Source organism: Entelurus aequoreus, linkage group LG01 (genome assembly GCF_033978785.1).
Source record: "Entelurus aequoreus isolate RoL-2023_Sb linkage group LG01, RoL_Eaeq_v1.1, whole genome shotgun sequence".
NCBI lineage: Eukaryota > Metazoa > Chordata > Actinopteri > Syngnathiformes > Syngnathidae > Entelurus > Entelurus aequoreus.
Genome location: NC_084731.1, coordinates 92,699,503 through 92,720,726, shown reverse-complemented (window position 1 = coordinate 92,720,726; position 21,224 = coordinate 92,699,503). Strand labels below are relative to the sequence as shown.

Here is a 21,224-nt window from a genome sequence, read left to right as displayed (position 1 = left end):
AGCGGAAGAACAGACAGGAAGCGTGACCCGAGCTCGATAACGGCGGGGGGTGGCTATTTGTGACAAAGACACTGTTGTGTTTCCTGTTGCTTGTTTAGTCCGACGTGCGACCGGCTAAATGTGTCGCCGCATGTTAAGAAGTTTTGCGCGGCGTGTCGGTACTGACATGCCTCAGACAGGAAGTGATGATTGTTCACTTCAGGCCTCGAGATGGTCGCTCCACTGATCTGCAGATATCAATCCCTCACATTTCTAAGCCAGTGTTTTTCAACCTTTTTTGAGCCAAGGCACATTTTTTTCATTGAAAAACACCACCAACAGAAATCATTAAAAAATGTAACTCGATATCGACAATAAAAAGTTGTTTTTCGCAATTGTTGAATATGAATTTAAACCATAACCAATCAATCAATCAATCAATCAATCAATGTTTATTTATATAGCCCTAAATCACAAGTGTCTCAAGCCACAACGACACATGGGCAATCAAGACTATTTCAGTTGTCGCTATCCTTCTTCGTGTGGACATTGTTGTCACGTCATGTACGGATGCACTTTGTGGACGCCATCTCTGCTCCACACGCTGTAAGTCTTTGCTGTCGTCCAGCATTCTGTTTTTCTTTACTTTGTAGCCAGTTCAGTTGTAGTTTCGTTCTGCATAGCCATCCCTAAGCTTCAATGCCTTTTTTTTAGGGGCACTCACCTTTTGTTTATTTTTTTGGTTTAAGCATTAGATACCTTTTTACCTGCGCACTGCCTCCCGCTGTCGTCTTCATATTGTGATCACGACAAACCATGTTCCCGACGTCTACAAAGCAATTAGCTACCTGCTGCCACCTGCTGGTATGGAAGAGAATTACACGGTTACTCTGCCGAGCTCTAGACATTATTTGCGGATTATAATTACTGGTTTGTTAATAATTTCTTCAATTAAAAAAACTATTTGTGAGTAAAAAAAACAATTTTGTTCAATTAAAAAAAGACTTACAAGTATAAAAAGTAAAAATAATCTTGAATTAAAATTATTTTTTTAATTCAAGATTATTTTAATTCAAATAATCTTGAATTAATTTTTTTTTTTAATTCAAGATTATTTTTACTTTTTATACTTGTAAGTCTTTTTTATTATTCAAGATTATTATAAAATAAAATAATAATAAAATAATTCAAGATTATTTTAATTGAAATAATAAAAACTGAATTAAAAAGAGATTTTTAATTCAAGATTATTTTTACTTTTTATACTTGTAAATCTTTTTTTTAATATTCAAGATTATTATAAAATAAAATAATAATAAAATAATTCAAGATTATTTTAATTCAAATAATCTTGAATTAAAAATCTTTTTTTAATTCAAGATTATTTTTACTTTTTATACTTGTAAGTCTTTTTTTAATTAAACAAAATTGTTTTTTTTTTTACTCACTAATAGTTTTTTTTAATTGAAGAAATTATTAACAAACCAGTAATTATAATCCGCAAATAATGTCTAGAGCTCGGCAGAGTAACCGTGTAATTCTCTTCCATATCAGTAGGTGGCAGCAGATAGGTAATTGCTTTGTAGACATCGGGAACATTGTTTGTCGTGATCACAAATATAAAAACAATTTCCTGCAGGTAAAATTTTTTTTTTTTAAGTATAAAAACTAATGGGACAAGCGGTAGAAAATGGATGGATGGATGGTCTTCAATTAAAAAACCTATTTGTGAGTAAAAAAAACCCAAAAAACAAATGTTTTCAATTAAAAAAAAAAACGATTTGCATGTAAAAAAAAAAAAGTTATTCAATTAAAAAAAGATTCGCAAGTATAAAAACAATTTTCTTCAGGTAAAAATTTTTTTTTTTTAAATTATAAAAAATAATTTCTTCAATTAAAAAGAAATATTTGTGAGTAAAAATAAAAATAATTTTCAATTAAAAAAACAATTCGCAAGTATAAAAACATCCATCCCATCCCATCCATTTTCTACCACTTGTCCCAAAAATAAAAAATAATATCTATAAATAAACACTAGTGTGCCGCGGCACAGTGGTTGAAAAACAGTGTTCTAAGCAGCTTGAAAAGGCAGCATGTGGGGGTTTTGGTACTTCTCCGTCACCTTCCTCTTTTCTGTGCCACAGCGCCAAATAAGGCCGCTTTGGGCTCATTATCTCGCTTTCACTCTGACGTCGTTGAAGTACTACAGAGTGAAAAAGAAATGTTTGACCTGCTGACTTGACAAAAACACATGACGTCATGTGTTGTTCCTCCTCGCCGTGCCCCCCCCCCCCCCCCGCCTGCCTTTTCCTTTGCGGTTACGTAACGCGCCGAGAAATTTTCTGCTCTTTTCAGCTGCTGGAAAGAGTTTGGCTCACTGTTTAGATGAGGCCCAAAAATGCCCAAAAATGGGAATTTTACAGCTGCTGGCGTCTTGACATTGCGAGCAGCACGACGCCGCCCTCCTGCCAGGTGCTTCCACTTGGCTTCAGGATCAGGCATTGATGCAGAACCGTCTTCCTGTTTGGTGCTTCCTCCAAGCAAGCACTTTGTTCGCGTTCCCCTTTTGTCATATGCTGCAACGCCGTTTACCTTGGATCAATCAGCAGCTCAATCCGGTGGACTGAAAAGCTTGAGCTCGTGTTTGATCCCACCAACGTTTTGATCCTCTACAGAAACGATTACATCGGCGGCGTCCTATACGGCAGCATTAAGGGGATAAGGGGGTAGGAGTATAATTATAGCTAGAATTCACTGAGAATTCAAGTATTTCTTATATATATATATTCAAGTAATTCTTTTATATATATATATATATATATATATATATATATATATATATATATATATATATATATATATATATATATATATATATATATATATAAAAAACTTGACTTTCAGTGTTCATTTATTTACACATATACACACCATACTTGCCAACCCTCCCGATTTTCCCGGGAGACTCCCGAATTTCATTCTCCCGATTTTCACCCGGACAACAATATTGAGGGCGCGCCGTGATGGCACTGCCTTTAGCGTCCTCTACAACCTGCTGTCGCGTCCGCTTTTTATCCATACAAACAGCATGCAGGTTCATTCACATGTTGTCTGCTGCTTCTACAGACACACGTAAGTGACTGCAAGACATACTTGATCAACAGCCATGCAGGTCACACTGAGGGTGGCCGTATAAACAACTTTAACACTGTTACAAATATGCGCCACACTGTGAACCCACACCAAACAAGAATGACAAACACATTTCGGGAGAACATCTGCACCGTAACACAACATAAACACAACAGAACAAATACCCGGAATCCCTTGCAGCACTAACTCTTCCGGGCTACAATATACACCCCCCGCTACCACCAAACCCCCCCGCTACCACCAAACCCTGCCCCCCAACTAGGCACTGAAATTCGGGAGGGTTGGCAAGTATGTATTTGGAAGGTTGGTGTACCTAATGATGCGTCACGTCCCCTTCCATGAACACAATAAAGGAAAGGAAGAGTTGGCAAGTTTTTGAACATGTAACTTATGTGCATTATTGATGAGTCAGACATTGCACCGGAGAGGTGATAACTTGCTTCTGATGACTTTTCTACATGACCCGCAAGAAGGAATTTGCAAGTGTTCGCATCCACTTTAGAGCACAATAATAGTCCTCATCCCGCAAATTCCTTCTTCGTTTTCTTGCTTCTTCCCTTTTATGGCCTGCAGTGGTTATCTGGCAGTCTAAAGGGTTAACCTGGTGAGTTGGTGGTCACAGAGATGAGCAGAAGAGGTTAAAAATGTGTTAAAAGTCTCGTCTTCGCCTCAGAAGCCAGAGGAATCTGAACTATGGGATGTGAGGAATTTAAAGCTAATCACGCTGCGGAAACGACCAGCATGGAGGAGGAGGAGGAGGAGGAGGAGGAGGAGGAGACGTGAAACGGGTCCAACAGACAAGGTGTCTGCTGACTTGTTGAGATGTTGGGTGCGGCCCTGCATGCGCACAAAAGCACCTTCATCAGCGATTATCAGTCAGGTGAATGTTTTACTAAATGTCTCTTCCTGTGTTTACACCTTTGTAGGTCACTCTAGCATCGTGCAGGGCCGCCTCAGGATAAACTGGGGCCCTGAGCTTGGGCCTATTCGGAGGTACCCCCCCTCTACACTTTTTTAAAACCCAACTTGAATTTATTTTGATGCATGTTTTGTACTGAACCGAATTCATGGGAAATAATTTGTTAAATACCAACTATAAGGCGCACTTAAAGGCCTACTGAAATGAAATGTTTTTATTTAAACGGGGATAGCAGATCCATTCTATGTGTCATACTTGATCATTTCGCGATATTGCCATATTTTTGCTGAAAGGATTTAGTAGAGAACATCGACGACAAAGTTCGCAACTTTTGGTCGCTGATAAAAAAAAGCCTTGCCTGTACCGGAAGTAGCGTGACGTCGCAGGTTGAAGGGCTCCTCGCATTTCCCCATTGTTTACACCAGCAGCGAGAGCGAATCGGATCGAGAAAGCGACGATTACCCCATTAATTTGAGCGAGGATGAAAGATTCGTGGATGAGGAACGTGAGAGTGAAGGACTAGAGTGCAGTGCAGGACGTATCTTTTTTCACTCTGACCGTAACTTAGGTACAAGGGCTCATTGGATTCCACACTTTCTCCTTTTTCTATTGTGGATCACAGATTTGTATTTTAAACCACCTCGGATACTATATCCTCTTAAAAATGAGAGTCGAGAACGCAAAATGGACATTCACAGTGACTTTTATCTCCACGACAATACATCAGTGAAGCACTTTAGCTACGGAGCTAACGTGATAGCATTGTGCTTAAATGCAGATAGAAACAAAAGAAATAAGCCCCTGACTGGAAGGATAGACAGAAGATCAACAATACTACTATCAGGAGACACCGAACCAAACACTGGACCTGTAACTTAATGCTGTGCCGCCTGTCGAAGCCTAGCAATGCTGTTGCTAACGACGGCATTGAAGCTAACTTAGCTACGGGACCTCGTCAGAGCTATGATAAAAACATTAGCGCTCTACCTACACCAGCCCTCATCTGCTCATCAACACCCGTGCTCACCTGCGTTCCAGCGATCGATGGCGGGACGAAGGACTTCACCCGATCATCGATGCGGTCGGCGGCTAGCGTCGGATAGCGCGTCTGCTATCCAACTCAAAGTCCTCCTGGTTGTGTTGCTGCAGCCATCCGCTAATACACCGATCCCACCTACAGCTTTCTTCTTTGCAGTCTCCATTGTTCATTAAACAAATTGCAAAAGATTCACCAATACAGCTGTCCGAATACTTCCGCTTCAACCATCGACGTCACGCACAAACGTCATCCCACATACACGTTTTCAACCGGAAGTTTCACGGGAAATTTAAAATTGCACTTTATAAGTTAACCCGGCCGTATTGGCATGTGTTGCAATGTTAAGATTTCATCATTGATATATAAACTATCAGACTGCGTGGTCGGTAGTAGTGGGTTTCAGTAGGCCTTTAAAATCCTTTTTTCCCCCTCAAAACTGGACAGTGCACCTAATAACCCGGTGTGCCTAATGTACGGAATAATTCTGGTTTTGCTCACTGACCTCTAAGCAATTTTATTTGGTACATGGTGTACGGATAAGTGTGACCAGTAGATGGCAGTCAAACATAAGAGATATGTGTAGACTGCACTATGATGGCAATATCACTCAAGCAAACAACACCAACATTTGATATGTTCCATTGAAAATATAGAACATTACACACAGTGCTCAAAAATCCATCAAAATGTTTTAGTACGACTTTGGTAAGCTATGAAGCCGCACCGCTTGATCGATTGTCGGCGCATTAAACATACGAGTATTATTATGGTGTGTGTATAAGGTAAGACATATTATCTGGCGTTTTGTTTCGCAATATTATGCAAAAGCACCTTCTGGTACCTGCTGATCTGTATTCGGGATCTGCATAAATCCTGAAAAATTGCACGTATCCGCCTTCGTAGTCCGTACCGACGACGTAGTCAATAGGCTTCTTCTTTTTCTGTATCTTCTTGTTATGGTGCATTCATTTTCCGCTGTTGCCATTTCTAATATAAAGTAGTGTAAAGTTCTTACTTATATCTGTCAGTAAACTCGCCATGAAAGCGCTAAAACATACCGGTGTAGTGAGTGTACATTATTCACCCAAGGAACTTTAATTATCAGAGAGTTACGGTCGGACGGTTTTTCACGGCACACATTTCCGGTGCTGTTCTTCTGTCGTCTTCTGTCGTCGAAGGTGAGCCACGTAAATAAGACCGCCCACAAAACGGCGCATGCGGAAGCGACTGTCAGAAAGCGGCTTAAAGATGATCAGTAAAACATCATCCATGCAACATTTTGACCAAAGAACCACCATTACATGTTATGTAGACCACAAGGAAGCGTTTTCAATTTAGAAAAAAATAAATAATAATATGACTCCTGTAATGCGCCCTATAATCCGGTGCGCCTTTTATATGAAAAAAGATCGAAAATTACCATTCATCGGCAGTACGCCTTATAATCCGGTGCGCCCTATGGTCCAGAATAATAATTGCAACACTGCAAAAACTGAAATCTAAGTAAGATTAAATATCTCAAATAAGGGTGATATTTGCTTATTTTCTGTCTGATAAGATAATTCTTCTCACTAAGCAGATTTTATGTTAGAGTGTTTTACTTGTTTTAAGTGTTTTGTTCCTAAATGATCTCAGTAAGATATTACAGCTTGTTGCTAAGATTTTATGACCTATATTGAGTAAAACATGCTTGAAACTAGAATATCAACTGTTGCAAAGCTGTGTCATCAACACTCACAAGTATAAAACTACTTTTTTAAAGTAATCATTTCTTATTTCAAGCATGGAAAAAAAATCATGATGCCGAGAGCATATCATTATGTCAAGATAATGGCACTGGCATTTACTTAATTTAAGTATATTTGTCCACATATTGAGCAAAAAGGTCTCTTCTTTTTTTTCTACCAAGAAAAGTGCACTTGTTATTAGTGAGAATTTACTTATTTTAAGGTATTTTGGGTTCATTGAGGTTAGCTAATTTGACTTGTTTTGGAAAGCCTTGACAAGCCAAATTTTCTTGTTCTATTGGCAGATAATTTTGCTTAGTTCAAATAAAATACCCCTAATTTTTGTATTTTTTTGTTTTTGTTTTTGAACACTGACTTTTTGCAGTGAACATCATTCATTTTGGACAGGAAGTCATCCAGCAGGGGTGTCCAAAGTGCGGCCCGCAGCTAATTGTTTACCGGCCTGCCACACATTCTGGAAATGTATTTGTAAAATTAATTTTAAAAAAACATTAAAAAAGTAGAATGAGGTGAAATCTAACTAGAAAAAGTTGCAATGTTGACACAAAGCTGCCATGCAGGCTGTTTTTCTTTTGTCTATCTGTTTTTTTCTTTTTTTGCCATTGCTCAAAAAAAAAAAAATCTGTTATACTGAATTATTATATTCAAGGCTCCAATTATTTGAAATATTTCACTTTAAAAGGTTTTATGTGTAAACCATTGCATATATTGTGTGGTTGCCATGCAAAAACATCAACGTTTTCTTTTACAAGAGCATAAAACAAACAAAATAATAGTTCAAATGTAAAATCGACAGATATATCTGAAGTTTATCTCGTAACTTAAGTGTTGAAAGTAAAAAAAAAACTAATAAAAATGTATCACTCTATGAGTGGGGCACCTTTTGGATCCCAAATATATTTAATGGGATTGTATTTATCTTTTCACTGTGATTACTCAAAAATAATAATGAATTAAAATCAATGGTGTCCTGCATTATTGATCTTTTTAAGGCTCTAATTACTTCACATCAAATATATATATATATTTTTTTACTTTATATCAACCTGAAGTTGATATACAGTACAGATTTACTGTAAGCGTTAAATAGATAAAAAATTATAATAATTTGACTTGTTTTTAACATTTTAATGACTTAGACCAGGGGTAGGGAACCTATGACTCTCGAGCCAGATGTGGCTCTTTTGATGACTGCATCTGGCTCTCAGATAAATCTTAGCTGACATTGCTTAACACGATAAGTACTGAATAATTCCGCTGGTAATCAGTGTTAAAATTAACGTTTAAAATATAAAACATTCTCATTCATTTTAATCCATCCATCCGTTTTCTACCGCACCTGTTCAGAAGGTATTTGAATGGTATTTATTTATTATTGGTTAGCTTCAGAATTACAATGTTATTAAAAAGAATAAGAGACTTATTGTACTCTAAAAATGTTGGTCTTACTTAAAAATGCACGCATTTAGTTGTATTCAGTGTTAAAAAATATTATATGGCTCTCACAGAAATGCATTTTAAAATGTTCGGCTTTCATGGCTCTCTTAGCCAAAAAGGTTCCCGACCCCTGACTTAGACCCTTTATGGTCCCCGGGAGCCCTAAAGGTAAAAAACAAAACAAAACAAAAAAACCCCCCCCAAAAAAACCTGAAGTTGATATACTGTAGAGATTTACTGTAAGCGTTAAATAAATAAAAAATAATAATAATTGGACTTGTTTTTAACATTTTAATGACTTAGACCCTTTATGGTCCCCGGGAGCCCTAAAGGTAAAAAAACAAAACAAAACAAAAAAACCCTGAAGTTGATATACTGTAGAGATTTACTGTAAGCGTTAAATAAATGAAAAATAATAATAATTGGACTTGTTTTTAACATTTTAATGACTTAGACCCTTTATGGTCCCCGGGAGCTCTAAATGTAAAAACAAAACAAAAAAAAAACAAAAAACCTGAAGTTGATATACTGTAGAGATTTACTGTAAGCGTTAAATAAATAAAAAATAATAATAATTTGACTTGTTTTTAACATTTTAATGACTTAGACCCTTTATGGTCCCCGGGAGCTCTAAAGGTAAAAAAAAACAACAAAACAAAAAAACCCTGAAGTTGATATACTGTAGAGATTTACTGTAAGCGTTAAATAAATAAAAAATAATAATAATTTGACTTGTTTTTAACATTTTAATGACTTAGAGCCTTTATGGTCCCCGGGAGCTCTAAAGGTAAAAAAATAAATAAATAAAAAAAAAGATCCATATATTTTGTTATGGTTTGAAAATGAAAAATATCAAAATGGCCCCCGCATGCTTTAACTTTTCCGTGTGCGGCCCTCAGTGGAAAAAGTTTGGACACCCCTGTCGTACAGGAACCAGTCCATCATACTAATGACCTCTTCAGACTTCATGTTGACACACGTGTATGTCAACATCGCCTCAAGAGGACACTTTTTACTTGACAGGTTGGTCCACATAGACGGGTTTTCAATATAAACGCGTTCATGTCCGGAACCAGCTAATCGCTGGTTAATGTTCTTATCACTGACAGACCAGGAAGGGGCTAGGAATATATTTGCTGTAAAATTTCGTACGACGTTCACTGTCATTCATTATTGATATTTTACATGCGCTTCTTCATGCAAAGCCTCTGCAGACACGATTACCCACGATCTTACTACATTTTTTTTATTTTTGTTATTTAGTGACGCCGCCTTCAAGGCATAACTGTGCTCGTCCAAGCAGGATGTGGCTATTTGTAACCCACTGCTGGAGGATTTCCCATCAGGCCAAGCGTATGTCCAGTTGCTGTGTGCAAGTGTGTGTGGGTGCGGGTGTGGAGGAGGATTCATGGGAAAGATAGGCTGCAAATATGTCAACAATTATTTGTGCGGCAAAGAGAAGCGGGGATCACATCTCCAAGGTTAAATTGTCCAAATTCTGAAGAGCACAATCAGCTGCTCTTCCGCATCATCAGACGGCATCTTGGCCGCCTCAGACTTGAAGTAGTGTTTGTGGTCGCGTGGCTGGCGACTGGTTTCCTGCCTGCAGGGCCACGACAACGTCAAACTGATCGCGCTTCACGTGAGAACCCGGACAAAATGACGGGGGCGTCAGTCAAAATAGATTAAACTAGAGGAATTTTTGAGAAAAAAAGAAAAAAGGCCCTTCAGTCCTGTGGGATCAAGGTTGGGGCTTGTGTGTGTGTGTGTGTGTGTGTGTGTGTGTGTGTGTGTGTGTGTGTGTGTGTGTGTGTGTGTGTGTGTGTGTGTGTGTGAGATGAGAGAGAAAGTGGTGACATACACACGCAATGACACATTGTCAGGAAACATTAGACAGCTTCAAGATGAACCTCCATCTTGCCACTGTGTTTGTGACCATGTGTTCTCTTACTCATGTTCACACAGCAGAAATGACGATTGCAGGAGTCTTCTTCTTCTTTTCCTAATAAGAGTGAATTGCAACCACTTGAATTAGTCCCTCCCCTTCAACTGCACATTTTCAGAAAATAAGTAATGACTATGTCTAACATGACCTCACGACAATGCATACCGTATTTTTCGGACTATAAGTCGCAGTTTTTTTCATAGTTTGGCCGGGGGTGCGACTTATACTCAGGAGCGACTTATGTGTGAAATTATTAACACATTACCGTAAAATATCAAATATTATTATTTAGCTCATTCACGTAAGAGACTAGACCAGGGGTCAGCAGCCCGCAGCTCTAGAGTCCTAGTGGCTCCCTGGACCTCTTTCAGAGATGTCTGAAAATGGAAAAAGGTGAAGAAAATAATATATTTTTCGTTTTAATATATTTCCTGTAGGAGAACAAACATGACACAAACCTTCCTAATTGTTAGAAATCCCACTCTTTATGTTAAACATGCTTCACTGATGAGAGTATTTGACAAGCACCGTTTTGTCCTACTAATTTCAGCGATCCTTGAACTCATCGTAGCTTGTTTACATGTACAACTTTCTCCGATGCTGCCACAGAAAGACGTGTTTTATGCGACTCCTTCTTTGTCTCATTTTGTCCACCAAACATTTTATGCTGTGCGTGAATGCACAAACGTGTGCTTTGTTGATGTTATTGACTTGTTGGAGTGCTAATCAGGCATATTTGATCAATCCATGACCGCAAGCTAATCGATTCTAACATGCTATTTAGGCTAGCTGTATGTACATATTGCATCATTATGCCTCGTTTGTAGCTATATTGGAGCTCATTTAATTTCCTTTACTTATGTCCTTTGTCTCATGACACATTATCTGTATGTAATATTGGCTGCATTTCTCATAGTTGTTTGTGTGCCATGTTGTTCCAGACCACAGCAAACGTTACCCAGCTTGCAAAGATTGTAATAAATCCATTAGAAGAAGACTGCCGGCCGTTTCGTTTAACTTGGACACACACATCTATACCTTTGGCCATTCTGAGCCAGTCATTACCAGAAGTTATCTCATGCTTTCAGAAGCCTCCATTTTACTTCTTTTTTTTTTTCAATGTTGCAAAAATGTGTAGAATAAAAGTTAAAATACAACATTTCTGTCAACGAAGATTTGCGTCAGCCTTTGATAGTAGGCTAATATAGCTAATATAGACACTTACATCATGTGTTGCCTTCATTATAAGGCTTTTAATTTTTTGCGGCTCCACACAGATTTTTTTTTGTATTTTTGGTCCAATATGGCTCTTTCAGCATTTTGGGTTGCCGACCCCTGGACTAGACGTATACGATTTCATGGGATTTAGCGATTAGGAGTGACAGATTGTTTGGTAAACGTATAGCATGTTCTATATGTTATAGTTATTTGAATGACTCTTACCATAATATGTTACGTTAACATACCAGGCACGTTCTCAGTTGGTTATTTATGCCTCATATAACGTACACTTATTCAGCCTGTTGTTCACTATTCTTTATTTATTTTAGATTGCCTTTCAAGTGTCTATTCTTGGTGTTGGCTTTTATCAAATAAATTTCCCAAAAAAATGCAACTTATACTGCAGTGCGACTTATATATGTTTTTTTCCTTCTTTATTATGCATTTTCGGCCGGTGCGACTTATACTCCGGTGCGACTTATAGTCCGAAAAATACGGTACTAAGTTACAACATGTATATAAAACAGCGTTGGAGCTTTTTAAGGTGGAATAAACAGTATTTCCATTACCTGCATTCAAAAACCGCCTCCTAGTAGCAGTTTTTTTTACAATTTACAATGTGCAGAACAGGCAAATAAATATGAGGATTGTGAATGATGGGCAAAAAGTGCATTTCCCCTTTAAGTCATGCAGCAAATATTGAAGGTGGTTAGCAGAGGTGGGCGATACAGCAAATTTTAGTGTCGATCTGATACCAAGAAAATACAATACTTTTTACTACAAAGATTTGAAGATCATTGATTTTGCGTTCAATTTAGTGAAGTATATTTATATAGCGCTTTTCTCTGGTGACTCAAAGCGCTTTTACATAGTGAAACCCAATATCTAAGTTACATTTAAACCAGTGTGGGTGGCACTGGGAGCAGGTGGGTAAAGTGTCTTGCCCAAGGACACAACGGCAGTGGCGGAAGCGGGGATCGAACCGGGAACCCTAAAGTTGCTGGCACGGCCACTCTACCAACTGAGCTATACCGCCCCATTTACTGATCATGAGTATAATCAGCAGATTCACATAAACTTGTAAATACAAACATAGAAAAGAAATGAAAGACCTGATGCTGAGACAACCCTTGGTATCAATTGTGTCGATATTCCCACCCAGGTTAGGGGTCCATTTCTGCACACTCATCATTTAGGGGCGTGTTGAGTGTTGAGGCAAACCTAGTGATTGGGGTCCTCCACATAACAAAAACAAGACTTTTACTGTAAATGACAGGAAGTTAGGAACATACAGTAAGTGTCGGACATCAATAACATCAACAAAGCTCACCTTTGTGCCTTCATGCACAGCATAAAACGTTTGGTGGACAAAATGAGACAAAGAAGAAGTGGCATAAAACACGTCTTTCTGTGGCAGCATCGGAGAAAGTTGTACATGTAAACACACTACGATGAGTTCAAGGATCGCTGAAATTAGTAGGACAAAACGGTGCTTGCCAAATACTCTCATCAGTGAAGCATGTTTAATATAAACTGTGGGATTTCTAACAATTAGGAAGGTTTGTGTCATGTTTGTTCTCCTACAGAAAATATATTTAAACAAATGTTCTTCATCTTTTTCCATTTTCACACATCTCTGAAAGAGGTCCAGGGAGCCACTAGGACGGCGCTATGCGGCTCTAGAGCCGCGGATTGCTGACCCCCGAACTAAACACTCAAAAGTGTAAGTATGGAAGTGTGTGAACTATGACATCAATATGTCTGCTTGCTGTTTGTGTGCACTTGGAAAGTGCTTCATAATGTTGTCATTTGTCCATAAAGAGGTTGAAAGCAGCCTTCCTCCTCTGTGTGTGTGTGTGTGTGTGTGTGTGTGTGTGTGTGTGTGTGTGTGTGTGTGTGTGTGTGTGTTCTTGTATTCCTTCCCTTCTTGAGACATCAACAAGGAAAAGTACCTTCCATATGAGGAGCGGTGAACAAGTTAGGACATAAATCATGGTCCCAATACAGAAAACCATTGCATCTAATAGAGAATGTCTCATTTGCACCCCTGGTGGTGAAATCCATCAAAATGAGGGTGGTCCCAAAATGGAGAGATTTTTGAAATTGACTGTGTGTCGGTTTTAAAAAGTCAAAGTTAAAGTACCAATGATTGTCACACACACACTAGGTGTGGTGAAATTTGTCCTCTGCATTTGACCCATCCCCTTGATCACCCCCTGGGAGGTGAGGGGAGCAGTGGGCAGCAGCGGTGTTTTGGTGATTTAACCCCCAATTCCAACCCTTGATGCTGAGGGCCAAGCAGGGAGGTAACGGGTCCCATTTTTATAGTCTTTGGTATGACTCGGCCAACTCACAACCTACCGATCTCGGGGCGGACACTCTAACCACTAGGCCACTGAGTGAGTAGTAGTGCTCACCCTCTGGCCAACATATGAAATAACAAGTGTGTGTCTGTAAGAAATTGAAATGCGCCCCCTTTGGCCAAAATTAATTAATCAAATCAAATAAATATGTATGTAGAGACATACTGTAATAACTTGAAGTAAATAATGAAGATTAAAAACCAATTACAAACAAAAAAAAATCAAAAAATAAATAAATTAACTAAAAGCAGTCTTTTTCTCACAATGTGTCGACTTTTTACTTATAAAATTGGGAACAATTTCCCATATTCTTTCTGTTTCTGTAATATTGCAATATTTTCTCGTAAAATTATTACTTTTTTAAATGTAAAATTATTACTTTGTAATGCAAAATGGCGATATTTGTCATATCAAATTCTGACTTTCATCACGTTATTGCCAATTTTTTTGTTGTTGTTGTAAAATAGTGAAATTTTTTGAGTAAAATTCCGATTATTGTTATAAAATTGCCAAAATGTTTAAGTTTTCTTCTAAAATTGTGACTTTTGTCGAGCAAAATTACGACTCTTTTTCATAAAATTGCCAACATGTTAAGCTTTTCTTGTAAACTTGCGACTGTTATTGAGTAAAATTCCGACTTTTATCATAATATTGCACAACTGTTCAGTTTTTCTTGTAGAATTTTGACTTGCATTGAGTAAAATTACAACTTTTATTATGAATCGTTTTTAATCATATTTATTTTTATATTGTTTCTATATTGGTTTTATATTTATTTATTTTTTGTTTTTATTCAGTCATTGGTGGAGCTAAGGATAATGTTTGAATATTGTTTTTAATATTGTTTTTAATATTGTTGTGCAGCACTTTGGAAACATTTTTGTTGTTTGAATGTGCTATATAAATAAAGTGGATTGGATTGGATTATAATACTTCCAAAATTCTACGTTTTTCTTGTGAAATTGTGACTTTTTTCTTGTGAAATTCCAACTTCTTTTTCACAACAAAGGTTTTTATATTTGCATAGTATGTATATATTATTAATGTTGCAAATACAAATCTCTATATATCTAGAAAGGGTGGTCCTAAAGAGGTGGGCATTTTTCAGGGGTCTCAAGAAGGTAACAACTACAAGAATGTGTGTTTGTGTGTGTGTGTATTTTTGCAGAAGAGGCGGGGGCAGCCCAAGCAGGAACTTATACAGCAGGACTCCCCAATGCAAACACCGCAGTGCAGAGAGCGCCACCCGGTGCTGCAGAGCCGCCACGGCAGCGGCCTACTGGTAAAATTCCATTCCCACACAGCAGGAATTCTCAAGTGCCGACAAGCTGCGGGGAAACGATTTGATAAGATCCGAGGAGAATTCCTGTCCGCTGCGGTCAACAACTAGAAGGCGAGGACTGAGGTTGTTGCTTGGTCTCTTGATGCACGCCCGCCTCGTGAAAAAAGGGCCACGGCTGACCCCACCCATCATTCTTGACCATCCTTTGACCCTCTGCACAACCAGGAGACACACCTACAAGCTACAACAAGAAACGTTGACCAAAAATGCAGCTAAAATCCCTTGGGGGGTTAAAACCATGTGCTTGAAGCTACCCTGCGTCCTTCCAGAGACCTGCATGAATCCTAAAAGCCTCTCTCTAATATGACTATGCTTACGTAATCCCTCTCTGATGTCATACCAATGCATTGGGCTTTAAGAGCATATTTAAATAGCTTACCTTCTCTAGAATTAGATATGAAATATAGTCTTTTTCTTGGCTGCAATAGTCACTTAAGAGCATTCCTAAGTGAATCATTTATTTGCACACATCATATTGGATTAGGTCACTCTCTTAAAATGACATCTTTTAAGGGTTGAGGCGTCACCTTTCTCTGATCCAATGAAATGATAATCAATCAATCAATCAATCAATGTTTATTTATATAGCCCTAAATCACAAGTGTCTCAAAGGGCTGTGCAAGCCACAACGACATCCTCGGTACAGAGCTAAAACAACTTGCACTGAGCCTGGTCTATAAAATCCGCTACACCTCCCTGATACCGAAGTACTTGTCAAACTACTTCCATAACGTAAATGACCGCCATAACCACAACAGTAGGGGGAGCTCCACAAACCACGTTAAACCCAGATTCCGATCTAACAAAGGTCTTAACTCATTCTCCTTCTACGCCACATCAATATGGAATGCACTCCCAACAGGTGTAAAAGAAAGTGCATCTCTATCCTCCTTCAAAACCGCACTAAAAGAACACCTCCAGGCAACTACAACCCTAGACCAGTGGTTTTTAACCTTGTTGGAGGTACCGAACCCCACCAGTTTCATATGCGCATTCACCGAACCCTTCTTTAGTGAAAAATAAAATGTTGTTTTTTTTCAAATTCAAGACAAAGTTATTTGTTTTTGGTAACACTTTAGTATGGGGAACATATTCTAAGTAACAAAGACTTAATTTAGAGTTTTTTGGACACTAGGAGAACATATTCTAAGTAACAAAGACTTAATTTAGAGTTATTTGGTTAGGGTTAGGGTTAGGGTTAGGGTTAGGGCCAGGGTTAGAGGGTTAGGGTTATAATAAGGCCATGCCGAATAAGGCATTAATAAGTACTTAATAATGACTAGTTAAGAGCCAATATGTTACTAATGTGCATGTTAATAAGCAACTAATTAATGGTGAATATGTTCCCCATACTAAAGTGTTACCATGTTTTTTTTACTGGTGCACAAAATGAACCGTGCATGAACATCACCTTGTTCAAAGAACAAAACCAACACAGTGCAGAAACTCACAACAAATTACACACCTGCAAATCAGTCTGACTTCTGCTTCTCCTCCGCCGAACCCCTGAGCCCGACTCACCGAACCCCTAGGGTTCGATCGAACCCAGGTTGAGAACCACAGCCCTAGACTAACACCCTCACCCCACCACATCCCACCTCCCCGGATTGTAAATAATCAAATGTATATACTTGTTCTTATGCTTTCTGAGCTCACTATGTTCACTGCTCGCTGTACATATCCTACCAAGTCAGACCTACACTGTTTCAATGTCCATTTCTCAGATGATATTATTGTTGATGACTGAAGTGCTGATATCAACCAAACCTAATCCCCCCGCCCCAACCCCCTCCATTATTGTAAATAATTCAATGGTGATTAACTCGTGTGATGACTGTATTATGCTGATAGTATATATTTATACCATGAACTGATTAACGTGGACCCTTAAACAAGTTGAAAAACTTATTCGGGTGTTACCATTTAGTGGTCAATTGTACGGAATATGTACTGTACTGTGCAATCTCCTAATACAAGTCTCAATCAAAACACCAAAAATTCATTTATCACAATTTGACAAAAAAAAAGTGAAAGACTTGCCCCATCTTGCTGTTGGATACCATCATTCTCCCCCGGACTGTATATTTAGTGCACATGTATGCTGTTAGACTGTATATGTAGTGCACATGTATGCTGTTAGACTGTATATTTAGTGCACATGTATGCTGTTAGACTGTATATTTAGTGCACATGTATGCTGTTAGACTGTATATTTAGTGCACATGTATGCTGTTAGACTGTATATTTAGTGCACATGTATGCTGTTAGACTGTATATTTAGTGCACATGTATGCTGTTAGACTGTATATGTAGTGCACATGTATGCTGCTGCATGTTGACTGGCCCTGCAGTCCTCCACCATAACACAGCCACTCACTAAAACTCTTTATCAAAAGCACAAAGGTATTAAAAAAAACATAGAAATAACTGGGGAAAATAACCAAACATATACACTAAATCCTGACATTCTGATAAAAAGGACGCTTTTTGGAATACAACATAACTTCCAATATAAAAAACTATTGTTATTGTGCATGGCTGTACTGTACAGCAGAGCGCAGCAGCTCCACCTGGCGGCCAAAGTAAGTACTGCATATTTAGGATCCAACATGGCCGCACACCGGAAAACGTTAGCATGTTGACTTCTGCTGCACACTTCAGGTAAATGAACGCACACAGACGACTCCAGCGTAGCCAGACGCACGGTAACAATTGTATTCGTACAATACTTTAACCCTCTTTACGGTGAGCAATTCCTTTAATCTTTAAATGTACTGTAATGTGAGCCCTTCGATACATGGCTATGAGCAAACACAAACAGGATACATGCTGCACTGCGCCTTGACGGCCTAATGGGGGCGCTGTTGTGCTCCCGCCCAAGAGTTCTGTTCATTTATTTAAAGACAAAAATGCCAAGGTCGATTTTCCAAATCTATTCGATTTCGATTCATAAGGTTCTACATCGATTAATTTGATTTGATTTGATCTACTTTAAAAAAAATGGAGCAAATATGTTACAAAATACAAATGTCATTGTGTGATTTTTCATCACCAAAATTCATCTATTTATTCAACTTATTCTTCTTCTCCAGATTGTGGCGCGCTCTACCTTCCACATTTTACACCCGATTCAAAACGTTCCAACTTCAAACTGTTCAGCCTATTCCTGTCCCTTAAAAAATTCCCAGATTTCCCAGAATTCCAGGTTTTCCGGGACATTTTTCCCATTCAAAATGAACAGGCCATTTTTCAAACTTCCACATTTTCAACCTAATCAAACCATTTCATCTTCAACACATTCCACCATTTTGGAAATTCAAGCTATAATTTTTCCAAAGCCCTATTTCCACCCTTTTTTCTGGCGATGACTCCTTCCACATTTTTCAACGCATTTCAATAGGGATGTCCGATAATGGCTTTTTTGCCGATATTCCGATATTGTCCAACTCTTAATTACCGCTACCGATATCAACCGATACCGATATATACAGTCGTGGAATTAACACATTATTATGCCTAATTTGGACAACCAGGTATGGTGAAGATAAGGTCATTTTTAAAAAAATTAATAAAATAAGATAAATAAATGTAAAAAAAATTCTTGAATAAAAAAGAAAGTAAAACAATATAAAAACAGTTACATAGAAACTACTAATTAATGAAAATGAGTAAAATTAATTGTTAAAGGTTAGTACTATTAGTGGACTAGCAGCACGCACAATCATGTGTGCTTACGGACTGTATCCCTTGCAGACTGTATTGATAGATATTGATATATAATGTAGGAAACAGAATATTAATAACAGAAAGAAACAACCCTTTAGTGTGAATGAGTGTAAATGGGGGAGGGAGGTTTTTTGGGTTGGTGCACTAATTGTAAGTGTATCTTGTGTTTTTTATGTTGATTTAATAAAACAAAACAAAAAAAAACGATACCGATAATAAAAAAAACGATTACGATAATTTCCGATATTACATTTTAAAGCATCGGCAGGCCGATATTATCAGACATCTCTACAGTTCAACCGTTCCACAGTCAAAACAATCCTCTTAATCAGGACAAAAAACAAAGTTGTTTTTTGAACTGGAAAAATTCCCGGTTTTCCCGAAATTCCAGGAATTCCGTAATACCATTTCTCAATTCAACATGTTACTGCTTCAACATTTGTCGACAGATTTGAAAAAATTCCAACACCAACCATTTCAACTCATTCAGACGATTCAAGTTTGTTTTTTTTACCATTTTCTAAAAAATTCCAGTTTTTCCCGAAATTCCCAAATTTGGGGGAAATTCCCATTGAAATGAATGGTACATTCTTCAAAGTTCCACCACTCCCACATTTTTCATTTGATTCAAACTGTTCCAACTTCAAAATATTCAGCCTGTTTGGGAATTGTGTGCTCTACTTCAACAATTCAAAAAGAATTCCAGGATTTCAGTTCAACTTCAGCATTGGAGCATTCACACGCAATTCCTTCAGGAATTGCCTCATGTAGTTCAACTTATTCTTCTCCAGATTGTGGCGTGCTCTACCTTCCACATTTGTCACCCGATTCAAACCGTTACAACTTCAAACTGTTTAGCCAATTCGGGAATCGCGGGCTTTCCCTTAAAAAATTCCTAAAATTCCCACATTTCCCAGAATTCCAGGTTTACCGGGACATTTTTTCCGTTCAAAATGAATTGGCCATTTTTCAAATTTCCACTATTTCCACATTTTCAACCTATTCAAACCATTTCACCTTCAACACATTCCACCATTTTTGAAATTCAAGCTATAATTTTTTCAAGTTAAAAAAAATTCCAGGATTTTCCAGAATTCCTGGTTTTCCAAAGCCCTATTTCCACCCTTTTTTCTGGCGACGACTCATTCCACATTTTTCAACGCATTTCAACCGTTCCACCGTCAAAACATTCCTCTTAATCAGGACAAAAAACGAAGTTGTTTTTTGAACTGGAAAAATTCCCGGTTTTCCCGAAATTCCAGGAATTCCGTAATACCATTTCTCAATTCAACATGTTACTACTTCAACATTTCTCGACCGATTTGAAAAAATTCCAACACCAACCATTTCAACTAATTGAAATTTAAGTTGTTTTTTTTACCATTTTTCAAAAAAATTCCCATTTTTCCAGAAATTCCCAAATTTTGGGGAAATTCCTATTGAAATGAATGGTACATTCTTCAAAGTTCCACCACTCCCACATTTTAAATTTGATTCAGACTGTTCCAACTTCAAAATATTCAGCCTGTTTGGGAATTTTGTGCTCTACTTCAACAATTCTAAAAAAATTCCAGGATTTCAGTTCAACTTCAGCATTGGAGCATTCATACACAATTCCTTCAGGAATTGCCTCATGTAGTTCAACTTATTCTTCTCCAGATTGTGGCGTGCTCTACCTTCCACATTTTTCACCAGATTCAAGCAGTTCCAACTTCAAACTGTTCAGATTATTCAGGAATCGCGGGCTTTCCCTTGACAAATTCCAAAAATTCCTAGATTTCCCAGAATTCCAATTTCCCCATGTTCAACCTATTCAAACCATTTCACCTTCAACACATTCCACCATCCTGGAAATTCAAACTACCTTTTTTTCCACATTCAAAAAAATTTCAGGATTTTCCAGAATTCCGGGTTTTCCAAAGCCCTATTTCCACCCTTTTTTCTGGCGACGACTCCTTCCACATTTTTCAACGCATTTCAACCGTTCCACCGTCAAAACAATCCTCTTAATCAGGACAAAAAACAAAGTTGTTTTTTGAACTGGAAAAATTCCCGGTTTTCAGTTCAACTTCAGCATTGGAGCATTCACATGCAATTCCTTCAGGAATTGCCTCACGTAGTTCAACTTATTCTTCTCCAGATTGTGGCGTGCTCTACCTTCCACATTTTTCACCCGATTCAAACCGTTCCAACTTCAAACTGTTTAGCCCATTCGGGAATCGCGGGCTTTCTCTTAAAAAATTCCTAAAATTCCCAGATTTCCAGGTTTTCCGGGACATTTTTTTCGTTCAAAATGAATTGGCCATTTTTCAAATTTCCACCATTTCCACATTTTCAACCTGTTCAAACCAT

General features: G+C 38.0%; 1 protein-coding gene across 5 annotated transcripts in view; it reads left to right on the top strand.

Moving 5' to 3' along the window:
- Nucleotides 1-21,224, top strand: part of LOC133644432 (transcription elongation factor A N-terminal and central domain-containing protein) — a 107,357-nt gene that overhangs the window by 81,824 nt on the left and 4,309 nt on the right. For 2 of the 5 annotated variants that reach the window (XM_062039097.1, XM_062039026.1), the window contains exons 5-6: nt 4,059-4,125; nt 14,973-15,086. The gene's annotated coding sequence lies outside the window, so the exon portion shown is untranslated. Of the gene's footprint in view, nt 1-4,058; nt 4,126-14,972; nt 15,087-17,726; nt 17,892-21,224 lie in introns of those variants that run through there. The other 3 variants (XM_062039182.1, XM_062038947.1, XM_062039258.1) reach the window with 3 other exon arrangements.